The following is a 23,847-nucleotide window of genomic DNA, read 5'->3' as shown; positions in this document are numbered from 1 at the left end:
TTCTCAGCTAGGGATGGGAATTTGGGTGCATATTCCCTCTCCATCATGATACTTGGAAAGCCTTGGGATTACATAGATTTTATGCATAATGTCAAGTTAATTTTCAATATGCATGTATGTGCATATATTTTTTTTACTTTTAAGATATTTCTAACAATGGAATTATGATTGTAATTAGAAAGGGTATGTGTAAAAAATCGTAAACATAATGAAAAATAATCCAGAATTCCTGTTTTACGGAGTCTTAGGCAAAGTTGCTGGCAGTGTTAACAAATAAACAGAAAATTATTGTCAAAGAAAAAATATAACTCTCTCCAATATTCAACTAATTTAATTTTCTAGAATTCTGAAGTTTGAAGCACTACATAGTATCTGTGTGCATAACAAAGCATAGAACACTAATATTCAATGGTCATATAATTCCTTCTAGCACTTTCTCTGTAACATCCCCCATGTTGCTGCACCATCTGCTACAGGAGCATCCACAGGGAAGCTGGTGGCTTGGGACCACTGATTCTGAAATAATGGCTCACTTGAAAATCCTCATTTATTCATCAGCTAGTAAACCAATAGGGAAGAAAGCCATTTTATATAAACTATTTGGTATCTTTAAAAGGTTATTTTAAAACACCCTCTAAGTTTCTCATTATCCATATGTTTTTTTCTCTCTGAGAAGGTCAGAATCATTTACAAATTACCAAAAACTGTAAAGGAAAATGGTTTTCAATTCTTAAATCAGACAAAAATAAGATGTATTGGTTAGAACATAAAATGTATTAAACTGATGGAAGTATATTCTTTTTTATCAAGCAGTAACCTCTTTGTGTAGTTAATAGTTAGAGTCACAGATCATGAACACTGCTCCATCCTTACATTGGTTTGCCAGGGTTGTTGAAAAAGCAAACATATTTTCATGAACATTCTTACAAAATTTAGACGTTCATTTCAATACATTGAGTTCATTCAGTTTAGTTCAGTCTTAGTTTTTCAGGGGCACACTGGCACACAGCCAGTATTTCTAGTACCTCTTGAATAGCAGTGAAGAGTAATAATAGCCGTTGTTCTTTGGGCGAGAAGTGAAAGTCATTCATTGTGTCCATTAAAACAACACCTCACCATCCTCACCATCTGCTACCACCCAGTGTACTTACATTCTTATTCAATTCGGTTTTATCTGCACATTATGTGTCTAATTGTCTTCCTTCTTTCCATTGGCCTGGATAAATACGCAGAATACATTATCATAGCCATTTTGTGCCAATAAACTGGTGGGTAGGAATTAAGAACAATTTCTTACACTATGTGTCTACTCACTTCTTCGTTTTATGTTATGCCAAATAGGAAAACAAGGCAAGAATCCTTGTTTAGGCACTTTAGACATAGATATCCTGTCACTGCTGCTATTTTCTGTCAGAGACCCAAATCTGCACCTGGAAGTTTGCTCACTACAACTTAGAGCAAGTTATCATACTTAGCTGCACTATTATATCTTGGTGGGAATCATAATTTGTGTGTTAAAAAGAACAATCACTCATGCATGCAATTCATTTATAGTATATATTGAACATTATGTGAGTATAATCTGCTTGTCATTTGGGAGCTTCTATTAACCAAGTATCTCTCACAATCAGAAAATATAACTCGAATAGTAAATGGTACTTGGTACTTTAAAGATGAATCAGACCATCACTAAAAATATTTTTGAAGACTTTCCAACCAGTGCATTTTCTTAAATATTTTTATAAGCTATGATGTATGCAATAATTGTTTAAAATATAGTGTTAGATGAACATAGGGTTAGCCATTAGTGGCACTTACTACTTTGACAGTATTGTGTAGTCATGACAACTATTCAGTTCCATATTATTTTTTCACCCCAGGAGGGAATCATTGCCCATTGTCTGGTCTGGTCCTAGGTTTTCTTCTTTTTGTTGTTGTTGATGTTTGCTTGTTTTTGCTTTTGGTTGGGAGATTTATAATAATTTCTTCTATTTCCTTAGGGATTATGAAAAAGATTACACAATTTACCTGATTTTTATTTAACTTTGGTAAGTGGTATCTATCATAAAATCATCCATTTTGTTTAGATTTTCCAGTTTTATGGAGTATAGGCTCCTGAGTGGGGTAACCCAAGACCCAAAAGAACATGCATAGTATGTACTCACTGATAAGAGGATATTAGCCATAAAGCAAAAATACCCATGATATTTGCCATAGACCCAAAAAAATTAAACAAGAAGGAAGGCCCAAGGAAGGGTGTTGAATCACACTTAGAAGGGGGAGCAAAATAGTCGTAGGAGGCAAACAGGGGGAGAGAAATGGATGTAAGGGGTATAGAGGATGAGGGTACTTGTGGGGAGAATCAGAGAGAGATGAAAGGGCCAGGAGAATGAATGGAAACCTATAGCAGCCAGGGGTCAAAGAGTAGGCAGAGTCTTTTGGAAATCCCAGAGACCTGAGATGGGGGAGGTTCCCAGGAGTCAATGTGGATGACCTTAGCCAAGAATCCTAAAAGTGGGGACATGGAATGAGGAAAGGCCAATCCCTATAGCCAGGCAGTACCCCAAATAGAGGGATAAGGACACCAACTAACTCACAAAACTTTTGAGGCAAAATTAGTCTTGTTTAAATGAAATTCAGGGGAAAAGATGGAGCAGAGACTGAAGGAATGACCATGTAATAACTAGCCCAATTTGAAACCCATGGGCAAGCACCAATGTCTGAAATTATAAATGATACTCTCTTGTGCTTGCAGACAGGAGCCTAGCATAACTGTCCTCTGAGAGGTTTTGTTCAGCAGGTTAGTGAAACATATGCAGATACACACAGCCAAACTTTGGATGAATGTTGAGGATTCTTATGGAAGAGTCAGGGGAAAGATTGAAGGCCCTAAAGGGGATGGGAACCCCTCAGGATGACCAACAGAGTCAACTAACCTGAACCTCTCGATCTCTCAGAACCTGAGCTACCAACTAAAAAACACACTCGAATGCGGCCCCTGGCACATATGCAGCAGATGTGCAGTTCACTCTCTATGTGGGCCCCCCAAATAACTGGAGGGGAGGCTCTCCCTAAAACTGTAGCCTGGCTATGGTATCTGTTTCCAAACAAGGCTGCTTTGTCTGGCCTCAGTGGGAATGCATTGACTAATCTGCCATAGACTTAATGCACAGGGTGGGGGTATATAGGGAGAGCATCCTCTCAGAGAAGTGGATGTGGGATGGGGGATGTGGAATGAAGAATGGGAGTAGGGTCTCAGTGTGGGGGGCAGCTAGAGGGGGCAGTGCTTAGGATGTAAATTAATTAATTAATAATTTACAAAAGAACATAATCAAACTAAGAAGATTCAGGATTCTATTTAATCATGTAAGTCATTTCCAGCTTGAACATTCTTTATCACTAACACATTTAATGGAGGCAAATTCTAACAATCAAAGTGTCACTATCAATTTTCAGCAATTGGGTTTTATTTAATATCATATGTAACTTGAGATTAATATTTTATAATTAACTAGCCAACAGTTTCTTTTGAGTCTATATAACATAAAAATGTAACAATTATAATTATTTAAACCAACATTCTATACATTAAAATGTTCTAATAGTTCTTTTAGAACTAACCAGTACCCCCCCCCCCAGACCTCGTGTCTCTAGCTGCATATGCATCAGAAGATGGCCTAGTTGGACATCAGTGGAAAGAGAGGCCTATTGGTTGTGCAAACTTTATATGCCCCAGTACAGGGGAAAGCCAGGGCCAAGAAGTGGGAGTAAGTGGATGGGGGAGTAGGTGGGGGAGTATGTGGGGGACATTTGGGATACCATTGGATATGTAAATGAAATAAATACCTAATTAAAAAATGTTCTACTTTAAAGATAGTTATCTAGGCTTAGGGAACTAACTGAGTCTGTAAATCACTTGTAGACACAAGCATGAAAACCTGAGTTCTGTCACTCAAACGTACATTTTTTTAAAAAGGCAGCTTGGTGATACACACTTTTAATTCCAGTGTTTCAGGGAAAGACAGGTAGATCATGGAAGCTCACTGACCATCCAGACTACTCTACTCGGAAAGCATCTGGGTCATTAGAAAATTTCATTCTAAAATCAATATGGGTAGCATCTAGGAAATGATGCCCAAATTAATCTCTTACTACATACACTCACTCACACACACACACACACACACACACACACACACACACACACACAGTGTGTAGATTTTGTTAGGTACATGCATATTTTCAAAGCATAGTCTATTATTTTGGTATACTATTTATACTTCTCATCACAACATCAGAGTTCTCTTAATTCTGTGTTTTGTGCTTTGTGTTTGTGGAAAACACTCAGTTTAGTAAACATGAATAGAAGAATAGATATTATTGGTGAACAATTTTTATTATAAGTAAAATTTAACACATAAGCAAGTCATTCTAATGATTATTTTGAATATTTTAAATAATTTGGAGCACCATTGGCTTCATTTAAAGTATATAATATTATTTACATTTCTAAAGTTTAAATTACTTATTGTTCATTGGAACTTTATAGTTGAAGAGAGCTTGTATATTACCCATGTCGTATTTATTAAAAGCTGAAGATTCAAGTTCCATTTTGCAGAAGTTTTAGAGAGTTAAACATTGTTCAAGACAAAATTAAATTGTTTTGCATTTGTTTTTCTTCTGAGCAATTCAGATAATTCTTTAGAAGCAGTTTATTGATTTGGAGAGTGGCCAAGAAGCTATGTGGAGTCTGCTCAGTGTACCATACAGAGGGAATGGAATTAATTTCTTTTTAGAAACCATTATTGAATGCTTCAGCCTTCCTTACATACTTCTTGAGGATAACAGACAGAATGCTTGCTGCTTCTGAGTAAAATGAAATGAATGCTTAAATTTCATTTGTAAGATGTAATCATACCTGAACAGAATATAAACAATCTAAAAAACAAAACAAAACAGAACTAAAATGGATTTGTAATGAATCTTTAGATATTTTATTTCCTGGGTGATAATACTATTAGCATTATTTGATAACATGTAGTTATTTTTATATTTTTACTTATTGATTTTCCCCTTTCTGTTCCTCCTTCAAACCCCTCCCATGTTCCCCTCCTTGTAACTCTCAAATTCATAAATAGTTTATATATGTAATCTATGATAGTTGAATGTAAGGTGTCATGATAGGTAAAGATAAGTTAACAAACTGTGGTGTGCTTTCATTTTTCATACTTGTACCTGGTAGCCTCTCACATCTTTTATTTGAATACAGTGTGAGAATGTTAGTATATAATAATTGAATGTAAATTCTAGGACAGACCTAGCATCAACCATGTACTGAAACTTAGAAATGTGAGTACCATTATTTTATTTCCAGAACATAGTTTTTTTTTTTTCTGATCTACTTCTGAATCTACTGATATATTAAATTTTCTCTAGAATTGGATTAGTATTTACACTTGATTAATAACAGAAAAGTTATTTTTCCTTTTTTATTAGATATTGTCTTTATTTACATTCCAAATGCTATCACCATTCCCTGTTTCCCCTCTGAAACCTCTTATTCCCTTGCTCACTCACTCCTGCTTCCTGGTCCTGCCTTCCCTTACACTGGGGCACTGAGCCTTCACAGGACCAATGCCCTCTCTTCCCATCGATGATCAACTAGGCTATCCCCTGCTACATATGCAGCAGGAGCCCTAAGTCCCTCCATGCGTCCTCTTTGATTGGTGGTTTAGTCTCTGGGAGCTCTGGGGGTACTGGTTAGTTCATATTGTTGTCCCTCCTATGGGGCTGCAAACCCCTGCTGCTCCTTGGGTCCTTTGTCTCATCTCCACCACTGGGAACCCCGTGCTCAGTCCAATGAGAGCATCCACCTCTGTATTTGTCAGGCACTATCAGAGCCTCTTAGGAGACAGCTATAATAGGCTGCTGTCAGAATGCACTTGTTGGTATATGCAATAGTGTCTGGGTTTGTTGATTGTATATGGGATGGATTCCCAGATGGGGCAGACTCTGGATGGCCTTTCTTTCAGTCTCTGCTTCACACTTAAGTCTCTGTAAGTCCTTCCATGGGTATTTTGTTCCCCTTCTAAGGAGGACCAAGGTATCAGCATGGAAAAGTTATTTTAACTGATTAAATTTAAAGAGAAATTGCTTTACTAATGTCACATGACAGGCAAACATTAAACCTGAGATCTTGTCATTTTTATTCAGGCCAAAGACTAACTCAGTATGCTGCACAATGTTCTGCCTTTTGCAAGTGATGTTGTCTCAAAAGCAAGGTGTCCTTTGTGGAAGCAGATTATTTTCTGTCAGGTAAAGTGTCTATCCCACTCAAGGATTAGCACTGTGTGACCTTTATTGACACCATGTGGAAAGGGCCCTGCAGTGTGCTTTTCTCATTTTCCACGTTTTTCAAGTTTTTTCGTAATTCTGGGTCCTACAGTGTGAATATTTAATTTTCCATGATTATCAGGGTTTCTCGGCATATTCTGGGTCCTGCAGTGTGCTTTTCTCACCTATAGAGAATCATTTTTTTGCTCACTTGGAAGCAATATTCTGTTGAGAAAAAAATTTTTAGAGCAAAATGTTCCAGCAGTCTTTGCTGAGAAGTCTAGAATTATACTTCCTTACAGTGATTTTGTGACTTGTAAGAAGAACCAATTTTAAACTATATTAAGTAAACTCATCCCTAAGATATTTATTCAGCTTTGAATGGAAGCATTTATTTTTTTTCAGATACAAGGGATGATTGCTAATATGTCTAAATTCTCTAGCATGCTTCATGTAAGTGATGATTTAAAAAATAACAGCAATAGCCAAAACCAAGTATGACAAAATTAAAAAAAATACCTCAACATTTTTTATTTAAACACAAACATTGTGAAGACAATACTATTCTTTGTTAAGAAGCTGAAAAGATAAAATTGAATCAGTGGATTTATTGTTTATGATCATATTGACAAAAGAGGCTCTCTTAATTCATTTGGTTTAGAAGATTGCATTGTTCAGAGAGTTAATAAGCTATTTTGAGAAATAAGATTTAAAAAGTAAAGGCAATAAAACTACATTTAGTGGCTGAATTCACCAGAATAAATTAAGTTTCAGAACACATTCTTCTATAACCAAGGTACTAAAAATTGTCAAGGGCAAATAATTTAGCCCTGATAAGTAATGAGAAATAGAAGTCCCATAAAAGATAGAAGATTGCAAAAGTAGATTGCCTCCATCAGAACAAAAGTAGTTATTCAACTTTTCTAGTGGATGATACTTCTATTCTCATGGCAAAATTTAAGCAGAAGAAAGGCTCTTCTTTTTTTTCTTTTGTTTTGTTTTTCACTTTCTTGTTTTGAGTTGAAAGGAAGGTAGACTAATTCAGACTTATGAGATAAATTAAATAATACAAATCTTTTAAAATTTTTTGAATTTTTAATAGATATTTTCTTTATTTACATTTCAAATATTATCACCTTTCTTGATTTCCCCCTTCACAGGACCAAGGGCCTCTCCTTCCATTGATGTCCAACCAGGTCATATTCTGCTACATATGTGGCTGGAGCCATGGGTCACTCCATGTGTACTCTTTGGTTGGTGGTTTAGTCCCTGGGAGCTCTGAGTGGGGGAGGGTATCTGGTTGGTTCAAATCGTTGATCCTTCTATGGGGCAGCAAACCCCTTCAGCTTCTTCATTCCTTTCTCTAACTCCTCCAGTGGAGACCCTGTGCTCAGTCCAATGGTTGGCTGAGAGCATTCATCTCTGTATTTGTCAGGTTCTGGCAGAGCCTCTCAGGAGACAGCTTTATCAGACTCTTGTCAGCATGTACTTCTTGGCATCCAAAATAATGTCTGGGTTTGGTAACTGTATATGGGATGCATCCCCAGGTAGGACAGTATCTGGATGGCCTTCCCTTCAGTCTCTGCTTCCTACATCTGACAGAGGGCTACTATACAATTTATACAAAGAACTCAAGAAGTTAGACTCCAGTAATCCAAATAGCCCTATCAAAAATGGGGTACAAAGCTAAATAAAGAATTCTCAACCAAGGAATACTGAATGGCTCAGACACATGTAAAGAAATGTTCAACTTCCTTATCATCAGAGAAATGCAAATCAAAACAACTATTCAGCTATTAAAAACAATGACTTCATGAAATTCTTAGGCAAATGGATGAAACTAGAAAATATCATCCTGGGAGAGGTAACCCAATCTCAAAAAAACATACATGGTATGCACTCACTGATAAGTGGATATTAAGCTCAAAAGCTCAGAATACCCAAGATACAATTCACAGACCACATGAAACTCAAGAAGAAGGAAGACCAAAGTATGGATACTTCGATCCTTCTTAGAAGGGAGAACAAAATACCCATGGGAGAAGATACAGAGTCAAGTGTTATTTCTCAAAAATAGCTAATTAAGGCTCTGAATAAAGGATTCTTCTATTGCAAAATGAATTCAGCAAACCCATTGTCAATATGCACACAGACACTGAACTCACTGATTCAAATTTAGCTTATGAGCTTCCTAGCAAAAGAAAATTGTTATCTTCGCATTGGTTTGTTATAAAATTTCATCTTTGTATCAGATAGATAACTGAGTGAATATGAAGGTGTACTTAAAATAGGTCCAGGTTATTATTAAATTTGAAATTTAATGATAGATGAGTTTATTTTCTAATTGTTCAAATGCATCTAATAAAACTTTATAATATCCCAGACCAAACATGCATAACCCAAATACATCTACGGCAGTTTCTTAGCAAAATTTACAACTTATAAAAACAAAGTTAGAGGTTTTCAGCACAAACAACTGCATATAAGGAAGAAAACTGCTAAATAAAATGTTACACTTGTCCCAAGACTGGAAGTCTTACCTGCAGCTAACTACCTATGACCATGAGACAGCAACAGAGACCAAGTAATCTGGTGGTCATGATGAGGCCTTTGTGAGTTCTGTCTCTGCAGTGATTCTAAACTTTGGACCTTAGGCTTAATCACATACTATGGATTGACCAACCAAATGACTTTCACTCATCAGCTCCCTACTGCCTAAGCCCTGGTCTTCCATGAGGTAATTATAATAGACTATCTTCACATCTGTATGTCATGCCTAGTTTTCAGGTTTTGTGAGTAGTCCAGTCTCAAACAATAGGCTCCCTCTCAGCACTAAATTATAGTTCTCTAAGAGACATAGAGAAACAGGATAGATTTTTCTCTACTTCTCATCAGATATGTAGGAGAAATCAACATCTCATCAAATTTCTCTACTAGATTCAAAATTTATGAAAGCTGTAGGGCCATCTTGTCACTAGTACTGACTAACTATTGTCACTGGGAGTACCTGATGTCTTTGAGTTTGTGATTTCAGGTTCCCTTCCCTACAAGAGGTGAGAGTAGGAACTGCTGCTGTTTGTCTCTTATATCATCCTTTACATAATTCCTCTCTTTAGCTCTTGAGATTACCAATTATCCTTTGTGACCAAGTCTTCTCACTTCTACAGTGCCTCAGAAGAAGCTGCTAACTCTACTTATACTGTGGCAGCAGTCAATGGAGAGATGAGTGACCAAGGAAAGTACTGTGAATGAAACTAAGTGCTCATCCAGAAATAAAACATCTTGATTAACCCCATCACACATTACCACCAAGGCTCAGGGGGTATTCCAGAAAAGGAGACAGAAAAAACTTGTAAGAGCTGGATTATGGGAGAGGGTTGTTGTGAAATGCTGTCTTCTAGGTGTGTGTGACACTGGCATCACAGCAACTGTCCAGGATGGTACCAATGGTCCCCAGGATTCTCCTCATACTGAAGAGCTACTGGTAGTGGATAATTGCTGGGGGTGAGAGAATAATTCTTTACTGAGATTATTGCAAATGAAAACTTTTATACTCCAGTGAGTGCCTTATATAGATTCATATATAAGCAGCATAAACTAGATTTAGTGATCAAAAAAAGTAGAAAGTTACTCAAACCAGTTTTGTCACCATTGGAAAAAGACCCATGAAGAATGAACTTTGCATAGGAATTTTTAAGAAGAGTTTTACTATGTATTGAAAAAAAGAGATTCAATAATGCTTAGATGAGTGAAATAAAAGCATAAAACATCACAGACTCTAAAGGAAATAAAACTCTTCCTTGCATCCCAATGGGAAATAAATCTGAGAGATGTATGAATGTATCTTTAATTAATACAGATGTCTATTTGCACACATGCACACATGTAAAGTTTGGAAAATAACATCTGGGCCAGATCCATCATTATAATAATAAAAGAGAGAATGTAATTTGGCTTTCATCTTTCATGTATTAATGATATTGAAAATATATGGAAAAATAACATTATGTCAGATTTTTTTCTCAGAATATTCCCTGTTTTTTGCTCATCCCATGTACTATTGACCACAGATAGATTTCTTTATGCTAACTGTACTCATGAATGGCATATAAATATATACTCTGGGGGCTGGGAATGGCGCTAAGTGACACAGCATTTTCCCAGCATGTGTGAGGTCATGAGTTTGATGTCAGGACCACAAACACAGTAACTACAATCATTAAATATGTAATTTTGAACATTCAATTTCAAGAAAGATAAATGTGCTAACAGTATCAGAAATGTGAATGTTGGTGGTTGAGAAAAAAATTATCCCTTTCTGAAATACTCATCAGAGATAAATCTTTATTGTAGATGAAGTATAAAATTTTCACATGGAGGGAAATTAAGGGAGAAAGTGTAAAAGGGATCCGTATGGAGGTAGAATGAAAAAAAAATAGCACTTATGAGTCATCATTCTAGGGAAAAAAAGCAAAGAGGAGATAGAAAATGTATTTTTCTCTTTTCATGTCTGCTGTCAAGTATTGATTAATAATTTTAATTTTGTGCTGCTCTGGATAAAGGATAGCAATTATCTTGGTATCTACTTACAATAGAATGAGTAAAATACATTTAGAGGTGAAGTTTTTGCCTGTTGTAGCTGTTTTTCTAAATGTTTACTTAAAACATTTGATATGCTGTAATTCAGCAAATGATCATTGACAAAATAAGCAGAAATCACAAGAGGAGCTCTGTACATATGAAATGGCAGTAAAGAACAGGGGAATGTAAAAATGAAACCCAAGGCAAAAGGAGACTTCCACCAGAGCAATGGGTGAAGCCTTTATCCTGTTGGCTCAGTCTGGAGTCTGGCTGGTTTTGCAAAGAGCTCTGGTAGAGTCCACAAGCAAGGCTTCTTTGTGAGAATAAAGGTGAGTAAGGGAGAGAGAGAGAGAGAGAGAGAGAGAGAGAGAGAGAGAGAGAGAGAGAGAGAGACAGAAAGAGAGAGAGAGAGAGAGACATAGACTGAGGCAGAGAGAGACAAGGCAATATTGTGAAAAGAAGGGAAGGATATTTTCTTGTTCATAGGTCTGGGGAGAGAAAAGAGTGGCACATTTCCAGGTGTATTTCCTGCCTCATAGATATAAATGTTACATTTAACTCAACCAATAAAGTAAATGAGGTTACAAGTGAAGGTTGCCAATGATTTATTTGTGAATACTTGATGTATCTATTTAATATTGATAGATATATATTAAGAATCTCATTTCTGTTGATTGAATCCTTTAATATAACTTTCTGACAGAATTATCTGTCTTATGATTTACCTATTCCCTGGATGGTTGGCAATATTCCACAAGTAAAAATAATTTACAAAAGGATTCTCCAGATTACAGTACAATAGTACTGTACTACTAATACTGTGCTACTGAACTTATTTTGTGTGTTCTCCATAGAGCAAAAGGGTTATGTTTTCAAGTATACTTGAAGAGAGTTAAAGTAAACTGTTGTTTATTTTTTATTTTTTACATTGAATGTAAATCTAGTCTTCATGTACTAAGTTTTTTTTTTTTTTCTGAGACATAGAGAGAGGGCAAAGGAAAGGGAGATCCTGTTCAGTACAAACCTCCCATTTCCTTTTGGTGTTTTGAGTAAAACATATTATTTACCTCTTTCCTACATGTACTATATTTTACAAGGTATAGGTGTATAGAGCCATATTTATGCCTCCCTGTCTTGTTTTGAACTATTTTGGTACAAAGTCAGGCTAACTGATATTTTTGTAAACAGACAGTTACTGTCAGGTCTCAGTCACTGAAAAGTACCAGCAGGCTGGCTCAAAAGTGCTTAGATTTGCCTTCTATATCAGCTAGACTCAGTCAGTAGCTAAGGACCAATGGACACTGCTTGCCACGTACTTAACACTAGTTGACATAAAATAATTTTGTTGCCAGGCATTTTAGAGAACGTGATCTCTAATCTTAGTTCCTATTTGATATTTGGAGATTGAATGACATTTTGCAGTATATTATTTTAGCATATCACCTCTCTAAGTAAACAGTTTGAGATGAATCCCATGAACTGTTCATGATAGCCTATCCTTTGATGGGCAACAGAAGGTATTTAAGTTAATCTAGCAGCTAAAAGCTACATGCCAAGCATGCTTCTAAAGAGATCTGCAGAGATCTTTATTGCAAATTCAGAGTAGAGAGAAGTGAATTAAATTGAGTGATGTATACCTTTACCTTTGCATTTAGCATTAAAGAATTCATTACCAACCTTTCAAATATCTAATACTAGGAAATTAACTTTTTAAACTATAGATCATAAAGAAGGTCTATTTAGATAAGTGGTTCTCTAAAAAAGAGGAGTCACGGAGATGAGGGTTTGAAATTGCTCTTCTCTCAACGCATTTTTCTCTCTGAGCCATTAGCATCTTTTGTCTTTGGTACATTTCTGTTTTCTCCTGGGTTAGAAAAAAAACATGCTCTTAAACAATGTATTTGTTTAACAACACAATATTGTTACTAAACAATCATGTATTTTATAATATTTTTGCAGGAAACAACATTAAAGAAAGATCTTCAGGATTCCCTTTTGAGATGATGGTTAAGGCCTGTCTTGTGGACAAATATATCAAAATGAGATTTATTCATAAACTTGATGGAGGTCACTAAGGTGTGTAATAATTCCACACACCTATTTTCTGCAACTCTTCCCATAAATGAGCCCATTTCTGGTTGATGCTTAGAAATGAGAGTTTAGAGCAGAAGCATGCTGCCTGACACTGGTTACTCATGCATGGAATTAAAAGTATTCTAAACCAAAGATATTACTATACTTGGGGTGGCTTTGCTACTATAAAAGTAATGCAGTGAGGTCAAGATGTTAACAGATCCAATGTTAATATTAAAAGTCAATCCATATGTTTTTAGCCTGTTCCTAGAAGTGAAATGAGTTACTGAACCTAAATATAACATAGGATTGCTCTCCGAATGCTATTACAGCACTCAAAAAGTAAAAATGTCTTTACAGGAACTTAACTCATTGACAACAGACTCAAAGGACCAAGTAGTCATATCTGGCAGAGGTTACAAAAGGACACAATAACAGACTTCCATTAAATTGTGCACATTTCTTTCCAATTGTCATGAGAAATATGTTACAATGAATTTAATAAATATATGCTCTTTAATGTTTTAGATTTAAAAAGTATTCCTGTTGAAGGGATTAATATCCCTCACAAGAAACACCAAGATGAAGTTATCAGCACAAAAATAGATTTCATTGGCCCAAGGGGGACAAAAGGCTGGGAATGGGAGACATATACAGGAGATAGGAAAAAGGAGAAGGGGAAGGGAACAAGGGAGAAGGGGCAGTGATAATTGTCTTGGGGGCTTGCAGGGTGCAAAGGACTGCCTCCAGATAGAGAGGAGAAAGACATGCCCATAGGTAAATGGTAGTTTATGAAGGGAAAAAAGGGAAACCACATGTTAGATTGAGATGGATTGTATATTGAGATGGATTGTTTTGATTGGGCACATTAATTGTAGCAGAAGAAGTGGAGCCTTTGATTGCTAGACTTCAATTTTTCAATAGCTGAAGCTTGATAATCAGCCTCAGGAGGAGAAAGTGGCCAAAAAAAAAAAAAAAAAGAACAAATCTTGATGGCTAGCTTTAGGAATGTAATCTAATGGTTTTTAGCAAGGCCTGCTATATCTGAGACTAGTAGAACTCTCCCACTTATATCTCATAAACACTGGAGAGTCTCTAATTTCTGGTCATATTATTTCTTCATAGAAAACTGTGAAATTATCTTTGCATCAAGATTATATAAGAGCCAAATTCTTCTTGAGGAGGTATTGAACTTTATGGGAAGGTAAATGAGAAAAGAATAAGTGAATTTAGAAAATATTAGCTTGAATTCACCTTATTGTACAATGAAATATTTAACAAATATTTCAGGGGCCAAAACATTGATTTAAGATTGGGACTGGGACTCAGAACTGTAGGAACACATGAAATGTCAAGAGTAAAATATCCTCTATTCACCTGTGTCAATTATATTATAGTAAGATATCTTTGCAGGGAAATGTGTTTTGTCAGCCAGAACGGGAAAATTACCTGAGAATATGCAACAGCATGCAGTTAGAAGAGAATTCATAATGAGTATTATAACAGTTTATAATGCTACAGCAAAACACATCTCAGAGAGAACCATTGTTTTACAGATCCTGTGGTTACAAAATTTTAGAAAACATTTAAGCAGAATTTTATAAAGAAAAAGAAAATATTTAAATTGAAATTGAGTAGAACAATATGATTCCATTGACTTCTACTTCATAACTTTGCACTTGGAACAAAGAGATAAAGCAACCCAAGTAGATTAGATAAAAAAATTACAAATTTTCAGAAATTTATTCATCAATGCCAATTCTTAAATGCAGGAAACAAGGGAATGAAAAGACAAGAATATGAAGAGATAATATCATTGAAAGTTTTAGGTATGGAGGATACAGTACAGTAATTTTTTTTGAAACAATGACACAAAAATTTGCAAGATTCTTCTTCAAAGATAGATATTAGTGACTAGAGAGACTGCTCAGTGGTTAAGAGCATGGGTTGAGCTTAGAGAGGAGCCAGGTTAGATTCCCAGAACCCATTAAGTGGCCCACAGCTAACTAAAACTCCTGTTCCAAGGTTTCTGATGCTCTCTCTGACCTCCACAAGGACCTGGCACACATGAGGTAAATGTCTGTTCACAATAGAAATAAAGAGATAAAAATGATAAAATCATAAGTTTAGATAGCAGCAAAAATTTCTAGCATAACCATTACAGACAATGCTTATTTAAACCAATTATGAGAAAGACCCCAAACACCAAGGCACCCACAAGAGAAATATAGAGAAGACATTTACAAAGATATTATGAGTAGGCATATTCCTTGAAGAAGAAAGCTATGGCTCAACGGGGCAATAGGAAAGTCTAAACAAGCCTACATGGGGTCAAGAAACAGAACTCATTGTTAAATGCTTTTGGACAGGTAAAACTGTTGGGACAGCCTATAGCAAATAATATGGGGAAATAAGATTTACAGTAAGTATCCTAAAAATTATTGGAAGAACAAACATTTCTAACTAGTTTGGAAATGTGTCATATTGGCATTGAATTAAGTTTTCTAAGTATGTGAGGAAATAGAATACGTTAATGATAAAGGGAGGGTTATGCCCAGAATTCAATTATGAGTTGCTCTTTGGAAATCAATGAGTGAAGCCTATGTTATTGCCAAAATAATGGAAATGTCATTCAATCGTTTTACTCAAGCCTGGGATATCACTGGATAAAGCATAGTATCAATTGCAACCAAAACAAAACAACAACAATAACAAAACCTTAACAAACAGACTTGGGACAATGGTTCACCAGGTAAAGGGGTTTGTTCAACCATAAGGAACTCACTTTGATCTCTAGTTGCACAGGGTAAAAGAGAAAACTGAAAACCTACTGTAGTGAGCAGTTCTATGACCTTCACATAACTGTAATGGTGTTCAGAAACACACACGCATACACACAAACACACATCCACGCATGCACACATGCACTCGCAGACACATATGTGTACAATAATATAATTTTGAAAAGAAACTTAATAAACAAATAAAGGATCCTGAGTCTGATAAGAATAGTTTATGGGAGGCAGTACATTGAGCTCCACAGAGACAACACCGGGACAAGCGAGAGCCAGATGGGCACTGGGCAACTCTGTGCCGCACGGAGGAAAATCAACTAAACATGGGCAAAGGAGATCCTAAGAAGCTGAGAGACAAAATGTCTTCATATGCATTCTTTGTGCAAACCTGCCGGGAGGAACACAAGAAGAGCACCTGGATGCTTCTGTCAACTTCTCAGAGTTCTCCAAGAAATGCTCAGAGAGGTGGAAGACCATGTCTGCTAAGAAAAGGGGAAATTTGAAGATATGGCAAAGGTCGACAAGGCTCATTATGAAAGAGAATTAAAAACCTACATCTCCCCCCCAAAAAAAAGGGGGGGATCAAAAAAAAAGAAGATCAAGGACCCCAATGCACCCAAGAGGCCTCCTTTGGCCTTCTTCTTGTTCTGTTCTGAGTACCGCCCCTAAAATCAAAGGCGAGCATCCCGGCTTATCCATTGGTGAACTTTGCAAAGAAACTAGGAGAGATGTGGAACAACACTGCAGCGGATGACAAGCTATGAGAAGAAGGCTGCCAAGCTGAAGGAGAATTACAAGAAGGATAGTGCTGCCTACAGAGCTAAAGGAAAACCTGATGCAGTGAAAAAGGGGGTGGTCAAGACTAAAAAGAGCAAGAAAAAGATGGAAAAGAAAGATGAGGAGGAGGATGAAGAGGATGAGGAAGAGGAGGAAGAAGAGGAAGACAGAGATGAAAAAGAAGATAATGATGAGTAAGTTGGTTCTAGTGCAGTTTTTTCTTATCTATAAAGCATTTAACCTACCCTGTACACAACTCACTCCTTTTAAAGAAAAAAATGAAATGTAAAGCTGTATAAGATTTGTTTTTAAACTATACAGTGTCTTTTTTGTATTGTTAACACACTACTGAATGTGTCTTTAGATAGACCTGTCCTGGTGGTATTTTCAGTAGCCACTAACCTTGCCCTGCACAGTCTGGGGGTTGTAAATTAACATGGAAATTAAAAGCAGGTTCTTGTTGGTGCACAGCACAAATTCCTTATATATGGGGATAGTAGTTTGTTTTTCGTTTTATGATTTTCTTTTGGTTTTCTTTGTGGGTTTTATTTATTTATTTTTTTCATCTTCAGTTGTCTCTGATGCAGCTCCTACGATGATAATTGTTGTTTTGTTAACTGACTACCACTCTGTAGTTGCCCCACCCCCAAATGTGGCTGTTTGGTTGACATTCTGAAGGCTTCTAAGTAAGTACAATTTTTTAATTAAAAAATAGTTTATGGGAAAGTAACATTTAACGTACTTTTAAGAGGAATCTACAATTTATGAAATATTAATTCCACAGATACTTTACATAGTCATGGTTTTTATAGATATCTTCATGCAAGTATGTCATAGACTTCAACCACTCTAATCCTCTCCTACTTTTCTCCTACAGGTTATGTTGATTCATCTAATTCCCTTGGGGATTTCTCATATATGTGCTTGAATACATGTGTAAAATGTGATATTTATAAAAAATAAGAATCTTCAAATAAACAGATTATATACATTGCTTATCTTTCTGAGTATGGTTTACTGTCCTTAATACAATAATCTCAAAGTATATCTATTTTCGAGGAAAGAAGATAATTTCAGGTTTTCCTTATAGTCTAATTATGCTCCATACAGATATATTTTTATTATACATGTATGGATGGATTTCTCAGGTCATTCTGTAGCTTGGTGTTTGTATGTAGTGCTGCAGTGATCACTGATTTGTTTATGTCTGTGTGTCATGTTTACCTGGGATCCTTCTGGTAAATACACAGAACTTGGTGATACAGTGTCCTAGCTTTAGTGCAATTATCTACTGATTTCTTCAGTACCTGGACTAATTTACATTCCCTAAACTGAGTATAAGGAGTCCATTTCCCTCACATCCTCACTAGGATTTAATGTTTTATAGTTTCTTATGATAATAATTCTAAGTAGAATGAGATGAGATCTTAAGTTAGCTTTAATATATATGCACATACACACACAAGTAATTTTTACAAATGCTTAGTAGTTATTAACTACTTTAAAGTAAAAAGGGGTATTAAAGATTTTAATTTTTAATAAATGTATATAAATACTTAAGAATAAACTTAAAATACATGGCAACCTAGAAACATTATTAGGAGTAACTGAAAAAGGGAAAGTAACTGAGAAATTATAAATAACCAAGTGAGTGGGTTGAATATTTAATTTTTATTGTTTTTATTGTTTATTTGAATCAGTGTATTTGGCTTTAATCAGAAAGTATACTAAGTAATTAGTCTTTCAAGACTGTGAAAATAATTCTATTTTAGTTTAATGAGCAAGATATGAAAATATATAAATCATTATGTATCAACATATAGAATATAATATGCTATAATCCCTACATGTTTATACTATAGGAAGAAATTGCAGAACCTTTTAGCCTAATGGAGACACAGGTTATCTGATGACAGACCAAATTTCTATAAATATTTTTGTGTGATTTTTGCTAAAATTAAAGCATATTAGATCAAGTTGAAAATAGTCATTCTACTGTATTAGTTATAAATGGGTAACTAAAATGTATTTTTAGTGTATATTTTTAAGAAATGAAGTGTTTGTGTAGGGAAAATGCAAGACCTAGAAAAACATGAAATTACTGTGAAATTGCATCTCCTAGAAATGTCAGAGAAGCTATTTCCATGAAGTCTCAACAACACAGCTGCTTAAATGATACCTTACAAGGATGAGACCAATAGATGCTTACATGGAAGGGGAAATCTCATGAGGCCCCATGATAGATGAAGAAGTAAGGCAACTAAGCAATAGTTCCAGGGAAGATGCTTCCATCTGGTTATCTAATACATAACAAAGAAAATTATACTGACTGAGATAGTTGCATTTATAAATTTAGGGGAAAGAAATGAAACAGCACTTAAAAAAGAGGTTGTGAATAGAACTCATGTTCAAATGCAGAGATTCTCAGGGCTTGGCTACCCATTAGCTTTAAAAAAAAAAAAGAGGTTGTGGATTTGTAAGAGAGTGTTGTATGGTTGAATATGGTTGGAAGGAGGAAAGGAAAGGGGGAAAAGATATAATCATATTTTAATTTCTAAAATAAAAAATATTTACAAAAATAGCAAAAAAGAAAAATTAAAAGCAATGTGAAAGTAATTTAATATTAACTATATATAAGAATTCATTAAATGTCATATGCTATTTTGAATGACAATATTCAGCAAAGGACCCAGAGAAATGGCTCAGTAGTTAAGAGCAATGGTTGGTCATGCAGCAGACCCTGAATCAGTATCCTATGGCCCACATGTTGGCTCACAACCATCAAAACTCTAGTTTCAAGTGGCTCAATGCATTCTTCTGACCTCCACCAGCACCAGGAACACACATGGTACACATATATACATGCAGGCTAACAGTTTTGTGCACAAAATAGATTGAAAATTCAATTTTTTAAGAACAGGGAGGCTTACAATGTATTTATGAACAAGATAATCATGGGAGGCAGACAGAGGAAGGAACTTTGGTGATAGAGGGAGGGGAAGGGAAAAAACAGGGGGCTGGATAAGGGTTATGGGGATGGTGATACAGGAGAAAAGCCCAGAGGTCCAGGAGAATGAATCAAAATATGGATTATTATGAGGTGAGAGGCAGGAGAAAACATTAGAAAGTCCCAGAGACCTTGGATGTGAGATTCTATTAGAACACAATGGGAATGGTATTAGCCAAAAAATCACAACAGTGGGGAGATGGAACCGGAAGAGACAACCTCCAGTAGATAACATGGCCACCAGTTGAGGTAGGAGGCCACCCAAACATCTTAAGTATGAGTAAACCCAGTATGAGTAAAAATGGGTCCCCAAAAGCAGACAAAGAAGAGACAGCACTTGTTTTTTTGTTTTTTTAGTTATCATACTAATTTTTTATTGGATATTTTATTACTTTACATTTCAAATGTTATCCTCTTTCTTGTTTTCTCCTCTACACACCACCTATCCTATCCCCCCCTACCCCTGCTTTTATGAGGGTGCTCCCCCATCCACTCCCATTCCCACCTCACTGCCCTCCCATTTCCCTACCCTGGGGAATTGATACTTCACAAGACCAATGGCCTCTCTTCCCATTGATGCCCAACAAGGCCATCATTTGCTACATATGTAGCTGGAGCCATGTGTCTCTCCATGTGTACTTCTTGGTTCTTTAGTCCATGAGAGCTCTTGAGGGGTCTGGTTGGTTGACACAGTAGTTCTTCATATGAAGTTGTAAACCCCTTCATTTCTCCAGTCCATTCTCTAACTCCTCTATTGGGGTCCAATGGTTGGTTGTGAGCATCCACACAGGACTTTCATAAGTAGATCAAGTTATACAAACACAACATATCTGCAGAGGGCAAAGGTCAGAGTCATGCAGACTCCTTGATTGTCCATTCTCTCTGAGCCCCTATGAGGCCAGGTTAATTGAGACTTGTGGTGTTCTTGACCCCTCTGGCTCCTAAAATCCTTCCTCTCTTTGGCTATGCATCTCTACCTCTGTTTCCATCTATTGCTAAATGAAGTCTCTTTGATGACAATTGGGCTAAAATTGTCTCCAAATCCTGTGACTATAACAGGATTTGCACATGATTTTTCCCTTTCCTTTCCTCTATCCAAACTCCCCTGTATACCTAACTTGCTCTGTTTCAAAACCATGAACACTTTCACAGTAGTACAGGATTGTTATTTTGGAAACACATGTATAAATATGTATGTATATTTTGTCACATATTTATAATCAAATATTTAAATACTTTCAAACACACACACACACACAGAAAATTAAATAACATAATTTTTATGTAAGTTTTGGTAATCCCCAAAAACATAAATCTGAAGAAAGAAAATAAAATTGGTGGATAATTAAGTATAGTGATTTGATTTATATAGTCATAACTATAACTTTGAGTGGATAATCCTAGATGAGTCAGATTATATATACAACACAATTGGAATAATGTGAATATATTTAAAAATATGGGAATGGAAAGATGGCTTGGTGAGTAAAAGCCCTTACTACTAACTCTGAAAACCAAAATTTACTCCTAACAAGTCACAGAGTGGAAAGATAAAAAGCAACAACCACAAGTTGTTCTCTTGCCTGCCCATGTGTGTTCTGGTATGATTGTGCATGTGTGTGGGAAAATCTACACACAGAGGTAATAAAATAAGTAAGTAATCAAATAAATAAATAAAATAATAAATATTAACATTTTAACATATTATTACACAAAATTTGTTTAGCAAATACACCCACAAAACAGAATGAACTTTAGTTGCAGAGAAAGGAGGGTGAACATCATAAATAAAATTCAACAAATTAATTAACCTGAAGCAAAATAATTTATGATGCTTCTCATCAAAATATACTAGCAAGTTTCACTTTTCTTTATTCCTTTAGAGAAGAACACAATATTTCAGATATAGTAGCTGATAATATGAAGCTTTGGAAACATCTAATCAGCATTTGACTGAAAATAATGGCATACCATATTTAATAATATAGAAGGAAGAAGAAAGACACTAATGGAAAATAATTAATGAACACAATCTCTGGGGTCTTTATTAATCTCTACTTATGCTTGCTCATCAATGTCAAAAAAGTGAGGGGCATAACATTTACAGAAGAATATATAGGAATGGAAATGTTTGCTATGCTGTAAGAAGGACATAAAACTGAGTCATGTTTGCCATGTCTATATGTTTACTATAATTTGCAAACAGTATGCAGAATACTAGCAAATTTAGTCAGCACAGTCACATTGGAGCTATGAAGAGTCGGTTAGTAGTGGATTGAAGAATCACTTTGTAAGGAACAGAAATCTCTAGGAACCTGTCAATCAGAGTTCCTCTATTTTATCCATTTCCTGTGGCCTTCCTTCATTAAATTTTACAACTATTGTTGTGAGAGGCATTTTCTAGAAGTAATCTTTCATAGGAGAAATAAGAAGAAAATGTATTGCCAAGAATTGAGGATTGCCATCCAAACATAGAAGGAATGAAAAGTAGATAGTTGCCAGAGAATATAAATATAACTCAAGAAGTACACAGAAAAAAGCTAATTGTAGTTTTTGTTTGATTATTTAGACAAAGAATACACACATACAGGAACTGAGTTTGTGCTATATATCTAGTGAGTCTAGAGTATGCTAGCCTGAAACAGCTGCAGCTACTTTATAGATACACTCTTTTTTTCAGTTTTTTTATTAAATATTTTCTTTATTTACATTTCAAATGCTATCCCAAAATTTCCCTATACCTTACCCCCGCCCTGCTCCCTACCCATCCACTCCCACTTCTTGGCCCTGGCGTTCAGAAGTGGATGCTCACAGTCAGCTATTGGATGGAAAACAGGACCCCCAATGGAGGAGCTAGAGAAAGTACCCATGGAGCTGAAGGGGTTTGCAACCCTATAGGTGGAACAACAATATGAACTAACCACTACCCCTAGAGCTTGTGTCTCTAGCTGCATATGTAGCAGAAGATGGCCTAGTTGGCCATAATTGGGAAGAGAGGCCCCTTGTCTTGCAAATTTTATAGATAGACTCTTGACAGAATCACATTGTGCTCCTATAAGAAATCATTTTATTTTCTGTGTTGTATCAATACATATATTTTTATATGCTGTGTTAAGATGACTACAAATCTTTATCATGCACTGAAGTTTGAATCACATTATTTTTCAATAATGCTTTTCTTGTAACCACATTGCATTTGAGGGGACCATGGAGATTTTGCTTAAAAAAATATTGCATCTATTTGAGGTAAATGGTAACTAACGTGCTCCTTCTGTGGAGATGAATTCATTTCCTTTGTGTATAAAATCTAAACAACTGAGAGGAAATAATTCACAGATTACAAGTTACTAATTGTCAGATATATTTCATAAGAAATTTCATTATGATGTTGAGTCTGAAATGTGTAAATGATTAGAATTTTCTGATAATACATTTGAAAATATTAATTTTCAAGTATTTTATATGATAGTTTATTTAAGTCTATTTGTGATATTAATGTAAATTTATTCTTGCTAAGCTTAAGAATGCAGTATAAGTAGGTAATGAAGGAATCATAAAACTTATTTTAAATGTTGGCTATTTGATAATTTTCCAGTTGCTCAGTAGTTCAATGACATATTATCACCTTTTATATCAGCCAAATTTCTCAGTTAATGTTATAGATCAAACAAGAATATAAAACAATAATTTATGTAAAAATCAAATAATACAAAACAAAGCTGATCGATAATGATCAGCTTTCTATTCTAGGGCCTTATTAACAACTTTCAATGGTTTTCTTAGATGGGAGTGTTAAATGAAGCTGTACAATAATTATTGTTTTATAAGTTGTTTTAGTTGTGGGTAAGTTTTGATTTTGGTACTGAGGTCTGTGCCTAAGTCTTCAGTGCCAGGGTTAGCACTGACATGAAGCAGCATCTCACCAGCTCATTGTTTTTTCCTTTATGTATTTTTTCATTTTGACAGTGTCTCATTAAATTTCCTAGGTCATCCTGTAAGTCATGCTGTAATTCATGCAGCATTTGAACCTGCGATATTCTTGCCTCAGACTCTGAGTAGTTGGGGTGAGAGTCCTGTACCTCTAAGATCAGTGTTTACTATAAAACTTTATTATTATTTGGGAACATGCTTTATTCACTTGAATGGTGAATTTAGTAGGATACAAAAATGTTGGTATATATAGACTGTAAACATACAGAGTAATTAAATATCAAGGTATTTACTTGTATACATACTGTGGCTATTGATGTGTACTGGAAATAAATAATCTGGTAGAGTTTT

At 35.5% G+C, this 23,847-nt stretch overlaps 1 protein-coding gene across 3 annotated transcripts in view; it reads right to left on the bottom strand.

The window, feature by feature from the left end:
* Glra3 (glycine receptor alpha 3) overlaps positions 1-23,847 on the bottom strand; it is a 179,514-nt gene that overhangs the window by 88,017 nt on the left and 67,650 nt on the right. The window lies entirely within an intron of this gene.

This window comes from Mus caroli, chromosome 8 (assembly GCF_900094665.2).
Source record: "Mus caroli chromosome 8, CAROLI_EIJ_v1.1, whole genome shotgun sequence".
Classification (NCBI taxonomy): Eukaryota; Metazoa; Chordata; class Mammalia; order Rodentia; family Muridae; genus Mus; species Mus caroli.
Note: the sequence above shows the minus strand (reverse complement) of the source record. Positions and strands in the feature narration are given on the sequence as shown.